We start from the raw sequence: 13,893 nt of genomic DNA on the forward strand, positions 1-13,893 counted from the left end.
CCAGTTGTCCATCAATCTAAAAGAGCAGCTTGTGAAAAAGGGAAAAGATTTTATTGCATATTCCTTGGCTGTGGATGAGAGCACCGACATTTCTGACATTGCCCAGTTGTCAATTTTCATCCGCGGAGTGGACTCCAACCTAAGCGTGACAGAGGAGTTTTTGGCTTTACGTCCTATGCATGGCACAACTACGGGGCATGATTTGTATGAAGAGGTGTCAAGATGTGTAAATGAGATGGAGCTGCCTTGGGAAAAACTCGTGGGTTTGACAACCGACGGAGCACCTGCGATGTGTGGACACAGGAGCGGACTGGTGGCGAAGATACGGGAAAAGATGCAAGAGGAAAACGCGACAGGTGAGCTGACAGCTTATCATTGTATCATACACCAGGAAGCGTTGTGCGGTAAAGCCTTGAAAATGGAGCATGTAATGAGCATCATCACGCGCACAGTTAACTTTATCAGAGCCAAAGGTTTGAATCACCGCCAGTTCAAGGCATTTCTGACGGAGTTAGAAACGGAGCATGGTGATTTGCCTTATCACACAGAGGTGCGATGGCTAAGCCAGGGAAAGGTGCTTCAAAGATGTTTCGAGCTTCGTGAGGAGATTTGTCTGTTCTTGGACAGCAAAGGGAAAGACACAACACAACTCCGAGACGAAATGTTTCTGTGTGAAATGGCTTTTCTGTGTGACATTACGAGTCATCTGAATGCAATAAACTTGCAGCTGCAGGGTCGGGATCGTGTCATCTCTGATATGTACAGTACAGTGAAGGCATTTAAAACCAAACTGACTCTGTGGGAGACGCAGATGCGGAAAGAAAATTTGAGCCACTTTCCCAGCTGCCAGACCATGAAAGAGAAGCTCTCTACCAGTGCGTTCCCGAGCACACAGTTGGCTGATAAAATAGGTATGCTTGCCGCTGACTTTCGACGCCGATTTGCTGACTTTGAAGCACAAAAAAGCAGGTTGGAACTGCTCGGTAACCCATTTGCTGTTGACGTGGAAAGCTCACCACCAAACCTCCAAATGGAGTTGATTGACCTCCAATGCAATGATGCACTGAGGGCAAAATATGCGGCAGTGGGTGCTGCGGAGTTCGCCCTTTTCCTCCCCGGCACAATGCCCCAGCTGCGCATCCAGGCTGCTCAAACGTTGTCTATGTTTGGCAGCACATACCTGTGTGAACAACTGTTTTCTTTGATGAACCTGAACAAAACATCACACAGAAGTCGACTTACTGCTGAACACCTCCACTCAATTCTGAGGATTTCTTCAGCTCAGAGCCTTACCCCGAACATTGATGAACTTGTGGAAAAGATGGGACACCACCAAGTATCACCCTCAACCTCAAACAAGTGAACATTACTGTGCAATCACATATTTAGAGTTTTTACTCAGTTCAAGTTTAAAAGTTAAAATTTAATATTTGTTTTCACTGCATGTTACTTCTCCTTAAACAAAGTGTTGTTTTTGATTAATAGATTTTTGCACTTTATTTTTTTGTATTTCAATCCAATTATATTTTAAAAATATTTCAGTTGAGTGGATGATAGAAAATTGCTATTATTGTTTTTTCTTTGAAGTAAATTTAGCCCACTTTTGCTAAAATAGAAAATATAGTCTACTGATGGTGCCTTGAATACCGGTTTCTTTCATTTAATGTTCATGTTATGGGGATATTTATATAAAGGAAATTTGTCTTTTGTGTCTGTTGAAAATTAAAGATTACTGACAGAGCCATAAGAAAATATTGCTTTATTTATCTGATCATATTGTAATATATTTGTTAGGTTTTCAGTAGGTTCAATTAGGTTCACTAGACTATATGCGTCATTTAAAAATGTTTCAATGAACATTCGAACAGTCCGGCCCTCGTCTTGTAGCTGATTTTTTTATTTGGCCCTCCGTCCATTTGACTTTGACACCCCTGCTTTAAACCATAAAGATGGGCAACTTTGATGGGGGTGGGGGCACGAAAAAATCTGAACTCAATATGAGGGGCTGCAGTTGCTCACAAGTCTATCTGAGTGAGAGCGACTAACAAAATTGGTGGCCCCCCGGCCTGTTTTCGGCCATGATAACAAGCTTATAGCTGGCCACTAAACTAACTTAGCAATAAATAATCAAATGTTGCTGACATGGGCTAATTGAGAGAAAGAGAGAAACTGCTAATGCACAATGTCATGACGTTGGCCTGGGGGTAGGTTTATGACAGTCATAAATATATCTCTCCCCCTTTTTCCTCTCTCTACCCTACTGATGTGACATTTGAAAATCCCTTGGTTAACATAGAGATTCTGGGAACATCAGAAGGTGGGGGAAAATGAACCATATTTTGGTAATCCGACCAGTTGAACATATGAGTTCGGTTGTCAGTTCGGTTGTCATCTGAGACATTCTCATCAATGATAGGATAACAAACTCTACAGTGGAAAGTCTACACATTATGGTTATCAGATTCACATGGAATTGTTGTGTAATTTAAATGTTTGAATATAAAATTGGTGAAAAGATTAAATGTAATTTTAGCTTCCAAATGAGAGATTTGGGTTTTCATAAGGTTAGGGCTCTGCTCAATCAGTGACCCGCCCTGTGAAGAGACATGAAACACACCCTTCTCTCCCTCCACTATATAAAAGCCTTGACGAAAATGTAACCTCCTGTTCCGGGTACATTAGGATGACGATCCGATGTCAGAAGGCTTCAGATAATAACTACAGAATGAAGCCAACCTCAGCGTGAGCTTTGGTTGCGAATGGTATGAACTTTGAACTCTTATTCGCTACAGAAGTGATACCTCCTAGCCGTTGAGTTAGTAGCGGCTGCTGTAAACGTGGGCTAGGAGAGGACAGACAGAGTATCCTGCCTACCACACAACGACAACACTACAACGTTTCCCGTTCACCACCAGAGACACTCTTCAAAGGATGGAAGAACTCTTGGGCAACTGGGCCTTCCATCTACCACCAACCTATTGAAGCGCAGCTCAGAGTAAATATTCATTGCATTTTCCTTTTCCAAATGGGCAGTAATTTAGAATGCATAAGATACTGTATTTACTATAAGGCGTCGCTTCTCCCTTTGTTCTTCAGTCTTTCCGCTCTTTCACTTAAACCCAACCCCCCTTTTCTTTGTGTAACCAGCTGTCATATCTGTTCCGTCCACTAGGGACATTTTCCTTTGACGTAATTTGTAATCAAGGTATGATTCATTCTGTGTGATTAATTAGGTATTTAGTAAATAAATAATTAAACCCAATTGTATTGCTCAATTTAACTTGTTAGCCAGGTTTCGTGAAGATAACCAAGAATTTACAACTTTCAGATGAGACTAAAACAAGGTGACGATTAATATTGACTGCTATTGATGTAAAACATTACTAGGTCTTTAAGAGTTTATTCGGAAGAAAACAGCTCTATAAATATTATTTCGTGGTGCCCTGACTTTCTAGGAAATTACATTTACATGATTAGCTCAATCAGATAATAATAATTACAGAGAAAGGATTTCATATAATAGCATGACATATCACTTAATCCGGCATAGCCAAAGACATGACAACAACCCAATTTAGAATTTGCATATTTTACTTTTCTAACTCGCAACAGTAAGTTAAGACTCCGACTGTTCCTAAATAAATAAATATTTGTGGAAATTTATCCGAGGGCTTTCAAAAAAGGGGACCATTTGCCCGTCCCTGCTTTAAACAATCAGTGTATATGTTATTTTTTCTATATACAGGGTAAAGTTGATCATTTCATAACGAGGACAGCAATCACTTCTGCTAGCACGGTAAAAGCAAGAGAAAAGTTAACTCCGTAAAAACTTCCAAACGGTCTAAACCAGGGGTGTCAAACTCAGTTTGACCAGGGCCTAGTGTCTGCTGGTTTTATTTTCTTCCTTTCAACTAGACAACCAGTGGGGGGAAGTTTCTTACTTAACAGTGGCCTTAATTCATCAATCAAGTACAAGCAAGGGAAAACCCGCCTGCACTCGGCCCTCCGTGGAACGAGATTGACACATGGTCTAAACCATTTGATTTTGAGACTGGATGAAATCGAAAGTTGTGCTACACACACAAAATATAAAAGTGCAACAATTTCAAAGATTTTACTGAGTTACAGTTCATATAAGGAAATCAGTTAACTGAAATAAATTAATTAGGCCCTAATCTACGGTTTTCACGTGACTGGGAATACAGATACTTTAAAATTATTATTAAAAAAATATATAAATAAACGGGCCTCAGGAACTCGTCACGGTATCTTTCTGTGCATTCAAAATTGCCATCAATAGAATACAATTGTGTTGATTGTCCGTAGCTTATGACTTCCCATACCATAACCAAACCGTCAATGGAGCACTGTTTACAACGTTGACATCAGCAAACCGCTCGCCCACACAACGCCATACACCTGATCTGCGGTTCGGAGGCCAGTTGGACATACTGCCAAATTCTCTAAAATGACATTGGAGGCAGCTTATGGTAGAGAAATGAACAGTCAATTCTGGCAACAGCTCTGGACCTTCCTGCAGTAAGCATGCCAATTGCACACTTGCACAAAACTTGAGACATCTGCAGCACTGTGTAACAAAATTGCACATTTTAGAGCTCTCAGGTGAAGAAATGCTCACTAACAGGATTTACATTTCTGCACAAAATTAGAGAAATAAGCTTTTTCTGCATATGGAAAATTTTTGGGATCTGTTATTTCAGCTCATTAAATATGGGACCAAAACTTTAAATTATAAACGCAAAATGTTTGTTCTGTGTATATTCATTGGCTACGTCAAAGCTCATTTTTGAAGATAAATATTGACACATTGCTAGCTCAAAAACACTGAATCTGCAAAAAATTGCTAATTAATTAGTGGCTCAGCTCAGGTGTCTACATCAGAGGTTCCCAAAAACGTTTGGCCCACAATAGGCCTGGGCCGTATACCATAAACCAATACTGATGCACGGACCAGTTTAGGATTTTACTTGACCTTTTATAAAATGGTATTTGAATGTTTTATTTTTTAAATGTGATGAATGTGTCCATTTTTATAGTTGACTTCGCTACTTGAGTCAACCCTCTCCGCTCTCGCTATATGCCGCTTTTCACACAGAACTATCCCCGCTTCGTCACTCAAGGAACGCATTTGTTGTTCCTCCTTGTGTTCAGTCTCTGCAGCACGTATTTTCTTATGTTGGCCCTAAATCTCGCTAGCCGCTAATGCTAATCACTAGCTAGCTAATAAATTTACTAAATCAGAGCAAACGTAAATAGCTATACAGCCTAAGGCTATTTCAGTGATGGTATAGACCTACCACTGCATGTTTTATGTGCAACAGTATCTTCTAAATCAAAAGAATAGGCAAAGCAAGAATATGTTAGCTACATGAAGTAGCTAAGAGAAACAATCCAATGTAGCCAAAGATTATAGGTCCTCTAGGAAACACTTGTCAACACTTTGTTTCCTACCCTGTCACAATAACTCCTACCTGGCACTGTATTCAAAGTGCCCACTATTATACTACAGAATTAGAATAATCATTCTATTTCCATGATTCCAACAGTCCACCCAAGTGAACACAATCACAACATTATGGTTAAAAATAAGGCCTAGATTATTTGATCATATTGTACAGCCCTGTGTGGCAGTGTGGAAATGACTTCAAAAAAAAGTATAGGGCCTCCCGGGTGGCACAGTGGTTAAGGGCGCTGTACTGCAGCGCCAGCTGTGCCATCAGAGACTCTGGGTTCGCGCCCAGGCTCTGTCATGATCGGCCGCGACCGGGAGGTCCGTGGGGCGACGCACAATTGGCCTAACGTCGCCCGGGTTAGGGAGGGCTTGGCCGGTAGGGATGTCCTTGTCTCATCGCGCACCAGCGACTCCTGTGGCATGCCGGGCGCAGGGCAACCAAGGTTGCCAGGTGCACGGGATTTCCTCCGACACATTGGTGCGACTGGCTTCTGGGTTGGATGCGCGCTGTGTTAACTTCTTCGATATAGGGGGCGCTCTTTTAATTTTTGGATAAAAAAACGTTCCCGTTTTAAAACAAGATATCTTGTCACGAAAAGATGCTCGACTATGCATATAATTGACAGCTTTGGAAAGAAAACACTGACATTTCCAAAACTGCAAAGATATTGTCTGTGAGTGCCACAGAACTAATGCTACAGGCGAAACCAAGATGAAATTTCATACAGGAAGTGCCCCAGATTTTGAATGCGCTGTGTTCCAATGTCTCCTTATATGGCTGTGAATGCGCCAGGAATGAGCCTACACTTTCTGTCGTTTCCCCAAGGTGTCTGCAGCATTGTGACGTATTTGTAGGCATATCATTGGAAGATTGACCATAAGAGACTACATTTACCAGGTGCCCGCTTGGTGTCCTCTGTCGAAATTATTGCGTAATCTCCAGCTGCGTGCATTTTTCCATTTGGTTCAGAGGAGAAACCAAACTGCCACGAATGATTTATCATCGAATAGATATGTGAAAAACACCTTGAGGGTTGATTCTAAACAACGTTTGCCATGTTTCTGTCGATATTATGGAGTTAATTTGGAAAAAAGTTTGGCGTTGTAATGACTGAATTTTTTCTTTTTTTTCTTAGCCAAACGTGATGAACAAAACGGAGCGATTTCTCCTACACAAATAATATTTTTGGAAAAACTGAACATTTGCTATCTAACTGAGAGTCTCCTCATTGAAAACATCCGAAGTTCTTCAAAGGTAAATTATTTTATTTGAATGCTTTTCTTGAAAATGTTGCCTGCTGAATGCTAGGCTTAATGCTATGCTAGCTATCAATACTCTTACACAAATGCTTGTGTAGCTATGGTTGAAAAGCATATTTTGAAAATCTGAGATGACAGTGTTGTTAACAAAAGGCGAAGCTTGTGAGCCAATATATTTATTTCATTTCATTTGCGATTATCATGAATAGTTAACGTTGCGTTATGCTAATGAGCTTGAGGCTATGATTACGCTCCCGGATACAGGATTGCTCGACGCTAGAGGTTAAGAAGCAATGCGGCTTGGTTGGTTTGTGTATCGGAGGACGCATGACTTTCAACCTTCGTCTCTCCTGAGCCCGTACGGGAGTTGTAGCGATGAGACAAGATAGTAGCTACTAAAAACAATTGGATGCCACGTAATTGGGGAGAAAAAGGGGTAAAATTCAACAATAAACAAATACAAAAATAAAATAAAGTATAGGAAACGAAGAAATTGATAAATGCTGAAAGTTATTTAAAGAATCAGAATGGAGAAAGACCCATTGAAATCACCTAGAATGTATGTCTTGCCACCCTAGAGTCACGCACTACTCAAAGCGTAGTTAAAACTTATATTATTCAAAAACATAAAAACAATTTTGATATCTGAACATTCTCACGTCCCCAACCATTATTTAAGATCCAATATTTACTTTATTTGGGGCCATGGCAGTCAATTGAAAAACATCCTAACAGTATGTCTCTTAACTCACCATCACATACTTTTAAATGTGTGGCTATGACAGTCAATTTGATAAACATCCTAATAGTATGTTTCTTTTAACAGTTTAGTCTGACATAATGCATCATAACTCACCACCACTAATGAGACGGCTGTGCTGGATGCATGTCGCATCGGAGATTCTCAAAGTTAGGGGGCCTGGCTGACAGTGCGCAGCTCATCGCTGCCGTCACATTCAACCTGGATTGATATTTGTTTTTAAATGCAGACGAGAGCACCGAGTCCTTTCAAGACAACTGGGCACTCTGAAAATTACGAGGCCAAATCATGACATCTGATCTTCAGGTTGGAAAGTCAGAGCTCTAGAAAGAGGCCCGAGTTCCCGGGTTGGAATTCTGAGTTGGATGACAGTTCAAAACGGCGGGGTATTCCCTTTGTGGCAGGAACCAAAACTCCTCTGTAGTGACCCATGAATGCATTCGGTCACATGACAGCTCAATCAGCTGTTTGATTTGACTTACTGGCATGTCAACTGGGCCAGGATCACAGTCAAACAGAAATAATTACTTATTCTGAATCCACTAATTCAGTCACTCACCTGTAGAATGTTTTTGTATTTAACCTGCATGCTTGCGTTTAGTTTCCCCAAATATGTACAGTACCAGCCAAAAGTTGACTCACCTACTCATTCAAGTGTTTTTTTTTTTTTTACTATTTTCTACATTGTACATTCTATTTGACCAAGACGGAGAGTAATGAGTACTGCATCAGATTATCTGGCCTCCACAATCTCCAGATCTCAACGCAATTGAGATGGTTTGAGATGGAGTTGGACCACAGAGTGAAGGAAAAACAGCCAAGTGTTCAGCATGTGGGAACTCCTTCAAGACTGTTGGAAAAGCATTCCACTATCATTGTTGAAAAACAAATGTTAGTGGGACTAAGCGCAAACCAGATGGGATGACATTTTGCTGCAGAATGCTGTGGTTGCCATGCTGGTTGTGCCTCGAATTCGAAATAAATCAATGACAGTGTCACCAGCAAAGTACCCCCACACCATCACACCACCTCCTCCATGCTTCACGGTGGCAACCACACATGCGGAGATCATCGATTCACCTACTCTGCATCTCACAAAGAAACAGCTTTTGGAAGAAAGAAATATGACTCAGACCAAAAGGACACATTTCCACCGGTCTAAAGTCCATTGCGCGTGTTTCTTGGCCCAAGCAAGTCTCTTCTTATTATTGGTGTCCTTCAGTAGTGGTTTCTTTACAGCAATTCAACCATGATGGCCTGATTCACACAGTCTCCTCTGAACAGTTGATATTGATGTCTGTTACTTGTACTCTGAAGAATTAATTTGAAATACAATCTAAGGTGCAGTTAATTGCCAATTTCTGACGCTGGTAACAGTTATCATATCGCTTGATGGTTTTTGCAACTGCACTTGTAGAAACTTTCAAAGTTCTTGGAATTTTCCGGATTGACTGACCATGTCTTAAAGTAATGTTGCTTCTCTTTGCTTATGTGAACTGTTATTGCCCTAATATGGACTTTGTCTTTTACCAAATTGGTCTATCTTCTGTAAACCACCCCTACCTTGTCACAACACAACTGATTGGCTCAAAACGCATTAAAGAAAGAAATCCCACAAATTAACGAGGCACACCTGTTCATTGAAATGCATTCCAGGTGACACCTCATGAAGCTGGTTGAGAGAATGCCAAGAGTGTGCAAAGCAGTCAAGGCAAAGGGTGGCTACTTTGAAGAATCTCAAATATAAAAATACATTTTAATTTGTTTAACACTTTTTTGGTTACTACATGATTCAATGTGTTATTTCATAGTTGATGTCTTCACTATTATTCTACAATGGAGAAAATAGTAAAACATAAAAGAAAAACCCTTGAATAAGTAGGTGTCCAAACTTGACTGGTATATATATACACACTGCTCAAAAAAATAAAGGGAACACTAAAATAACACATCCTAGATCTGAATGAATGAAATATTCTTATTAAATATTTTTTTCTTTACATAGTTGAATGTGCTGACAACAAAAATCACACAATTTTTCAATGGAAATCAAATGTATCAACCCATGGAGGTCTGGATTTGGAGTCACACTCAAAATTAAAGTGGAAAACCACACTACAGGCTGATCCAACTTTGATGTAATGTCCTTAAAACAAGCCAAAATGAGGCTCAGTAGTGTGTGTGGCCTCCACGTGCCTGTATGACCTCCCTACATCGCCTGGGCATGCTCCTGATGGACCAACTCCTGGACAGTCTGTGATGCAAAATGGCATTGGTGGATGGAGCGAGACATGATGTCCCAAATGTGCTCAATTGGATTCAGGTCTGGGGAACGGGCGGGCCAGTCCATAGCATCAATGCCTTCCTCTTGCGGGAACTGCTGACACACTCCAGCCACATGAGGTCTAGCATTGTCTTGCATTAGGAGGAACCCAGGGCCAACCGCACCAGCATATGGTCTCACAAGAGGTCTGAGGATCTCATCTCGGTACCTAATGGCAGTCAGGCTACCTCTGGCGAGCACATGGAGGGCTGTGCGGCCCCCCAAAGAAATGCCACCCCACACCATGACTGACCCACCGCCAAACCGGTCATGCTGGAGGATGTTGCAGGCAGCAGAACATTCTCCACGGCGTGGAGCGCTGTCTGGAGAGCTGTCAGAGTGACCATCGGGTTCTTGGTCACCTCCCTGACCAAGGCCCTTCTCCCCAGATTGCTCAGTTTGCCCAGGCGGCCAGCTCTAGGAAGTCTTGGTGGTTCCAAACTTCTGATGGAGGCCACTGTGTTCTTGAGGATCTTCAATGTTGCAGACATTTTTTGGTACCCTTCTCCAGATCTGTGCCTCGACACAATTCTATCTCTGAGCTCTACGGGCAACTCCTTTGACCGGTTTTTGCTCTGACATGCAATGTCAACTGGGGGACCTTATATAGACAGGTGTGCCTTTCTAAATCATGTCCAATCAATTGAATTTACCACAGGTGGACTCCAATCAAGTTGTAGAACTATCTCAAGGATCATCAATGGGCCTGAATACTTCTGTAAATAAGGTATTCATTTTTTAGATTTAATTCATTTGCAAAAATGTCCTAAATAACTTTTATTATGGGGTAGTGTGTGTATATTGATAAGGCCATTTTATTTAAATCTGTTTTCGAAAAAAACTGACCAGACCGCACGCCAGACGTCTGCCATCGTGCGCATGTTGATTTTGTCCCCCCACACCAGACGCAATCAGGACAAGCAGTTTGAAATATCAAAACAAACTCTGAACCAACTATAAACATTTTGGGACAGGTCAAAAAGCATTAAACATTTATGGCAATTTAGATAGATAGCTTGCTGTTGCTAGCTAATTTGTCCTGGGATATAAACATTGGGTTGTTATTTTACCTGAAATGCACAAGGTCCTCTATTCTGACAATTAATCCACAGATAACTTTTACCCTTTTAAGTTTCTAGTAATCTCTCCTCCTTCAGGCTTCTGACTTTAAATGGCGGTTTGCAACCAACTTTAAGCTGCATTACCACTACCGACTGGAGTGTGGACCTCAGTTCATCTTTCATTCACCCATGTGGGTATATGCTCCTAAAAACCAACGAGGAGATGGTATATACTCCTAAAAACCCACATGTCAATGAGGAGATGGGAGAGGCAGGACTTGCCAAGTTCTATTTTAGCACCTGACTATGCAGACGCTCGCACGCAGTGTGTGTGCAATGATTGCATGACATGTTTGTGTACATTTTTTACTACGCTCGCACACTCAACCTGTGCAGTCCGGTCAACACGTACGGCTGTAACGTAAAAAAAATGTGGAAAAAGGGAAGGGGTGTGAATACTATCTGAATGTACTGTAATCATGTAACGGATGTGAAACGGCTAGCTTAGTTAGCGGTGCACGCTAAATAGCGTTTCAATCGGTGACGTCACTTGCTCTGAGACCTTGAAGTAGTAGTTCCCCTTGCTCTGCAAGGGCCGCGGCTTTTGTGGAGCGATGGGTAACGATGCTTCGAGGGTGACTGTTGTTGATGTGTGCAGAGGGTCCCTGGTTCACGCCCGGGTATGTGCGAGGGGACGGTTTAAAGTTATACTGTTACAGACACACACACAAAAGTATGTGGACACCGCTTCAAATTAGCAGATTTGGCTATTTCAGCCACACCCATTGCTGACAGGTGTAAAAAACAAAACAAAAAAAACACAGCCATGCTATCTCCATAGACAAACATTGGCAGTAGAATGGCCCATACTGAAGAGCTCAGTGACTATCAACGTGGCACTGTCATAGGATGTCACTTAACACTACAGCATACAATGACATTCTATACAATTCTGTGCTTCCAACTTTTTGGGGGAGGCCCTTTCCTATTTCAGCAAGACAATGCCCTCGTGGACATAGCAAGATCCATAGAGAAATGGTTGGTCGAGATCGGTGTGGAAGAACTTGACTGGATTGCACTGAGCCCTGACCTCAACCACAATGCGTCACCGGAGGCAAACTAACTGCCCTCCATGACACCTACAGCACCCAACGTCACAGGAAGGCCAAAAGGATCATCAAGGACAACAATCACCCAAGCCACTGCCTGTTCACCCCGCTATCACCCAGAAGGCGAGGTCAGTACAGGTGCATCAAAGCTGGGACCGAGAGACTGAAAAACAGCTTATATCTTAAGGCCATCAGACTGCTAAACAGCAATCATTTAATAAACGGGTCACTAGTCACTTGAAACAATGACACTTTAAATAATGTTTACATATCTTACATTACTCATATGTATATACTGTATTTTATACGGCCATCGTTCATCCATATATGTACATATTCTCATTCACCCCTTTGTATTTGTGTATTAGGTAGTTGTTGGGGAATTGTTGGATAACTTGTTAGATATTACTGCACTGTCGTAACTAGAAACACAAGCATTTCGCTACACTCGCATTACCATCTGCTAACAATGTAAGTGTGACAAATAACATTTGATGAAACACCTTTGGGATGAATTGGCTGAGCCAGAATCGTCTTGAAAGGGAAATATGCACATGCCTACTAAGTAGTTAGGGATGAATATTATGTAGAGGGCCTGACCAACAAACTAAGACATTTGGAATCAACGCTATTGAACTAACTAGATGTTACATATAACGTTAGTTCTTCTCGTTGCAGTTTTTGTGCTGTAGCTACAACATTATTCATGGTATAAGAAGCTAGTTGGGTGGCTAAATTTAGCATGTCAAGCCAGGCCCAAACAAGGCATAGAGATACTTGTTGTACTATGGCTATGGCGCACTAGCTGGATAGTTCACTAAATTAGCGGATCCATACACTGACATTTCATTTTAAGCTGAGCTTCACAGTGAACGCACAGCGAGCCAAAGCCAGCGATCTACGCCGTGGGGATGAAATAACGTAGCACGTTACGACGGCCCGACCGAAGCGTCCAGTGTTTACGTTCTGCTGCGTCGTGAGGAGCAGTTGCTTGCTAACAACAGAGGCACACATATGCCTGTTTTATAGTACTGTAAAACTTGCTCGTCTTACCTTTTTCGGAAATGGCTGCCGTTATAGTGGTCAAGAATAACGCTAACGTTGCTCAAAGTTCACGAGCGTAGGTTATGCGCAGTGGATGGTTACGTGAGCCAGATGTTTCACCGAATGTATAAAGCTGAAGCATCCGGTTGACGGTTCCACTCACCACCAAATATGGTAAGGAGAGGAAGCCCAGTGTCCGGCAGTTGGAGAAGATGGCGCGAGATTGAACTGGGCTGACGAACGTTCTGCTGATTTTCTTATTGAAGAAAAGTCCGATCTGAATAAATGTTTTTGTTCCCAAATCTAAAATATGTTACGAACAAAGTGCATTATGTTCTGTATACGTGACCCTTTGCCAAAGAAAACAAAAATGGCGTTGTTTACAAGAAGTGGACGAGCAAATTGAGTTATTGCACACGTGCACTTCACCGTAGTGATGGACATTCCGGATGTTTTCAGTGAGCAGGCTCATTTGGCTCAGCTCTCCAAAAACAGCCTGCTCTTTTGGCTCCCAAACGGCTCTTTAAAAAAAATATGTTTAGTATTTTTTCAAATCAAACAGTTTGCGATAGTTTGACTAGGATTGGTGTTAAAACAATTATAATTAAATTATTAAATGAAATCATACTCTACGTTAACCACAATGTATTTAAAAATGCATTTGTTTGTTATGAAAAATAATGCTATTAAACATTTGCATTTAAAGTATAACTTTTGAATGTATATAAATAAAGTGCATATAAATCTAGCGATTCAAAATGAATACAATCTGAACAGCATAATAGATTATTGCACCATATCAAAGAAAAAATAAATAACCATTTGCAAAACTGCAGCTTCCCACAAATTGAAATAAATGTAAA

At 41.3% G+C, this 13,893-nt stretch overlaps 1 protein-coding gene across 10 annotated transcripts in view; it reads right to left on the reverse strand.

The window, feature by feature from the left end:
• The window catches only part of LOC110491860 (glucocorticoid modulatory element-binding protein 2), a 33,298-nt gene extending 19,823 nt beyond the window's left edge, over positions 1-13,475 (reverse strand). For 2 of the 10 annotated variants that reach the window (XM_090202599.1, XM_021565681.3), the window contains exon 1: positions 13,040-13,151. The gene's annotated coding sequence lies outside the window, so the exon portion shown is untranslated. Of the gene's footprint in view, positions 1-13,039 lie in introns of all 10 variants that reach the window. The other 8 variants (XM_021565677.3, XM_090202596.1, XM_021565676.3 and 5 more) reach the window with 7 other exon arrangements.
• Between the last annotated feature and the right edge of the window lie 418 nt (positions 13,476-13,893).

The sequence above is a fragment of the Oncorhynchus mykiss genome, chromosome 16, assembly GCF_057628025.1.
Source record: "Oncorhynchus mykiss isolate SJ-2025 chromosome 16, ASM5762802v1, whole genome shotgun sequence".
NCBI classification, from domain to species: Eukaryota; Metazoa; Chordata; class Actinopteri; order Salmoniformes; family Salmonidae; genus Oncorhynchus; species Oncorhynchus mykiss.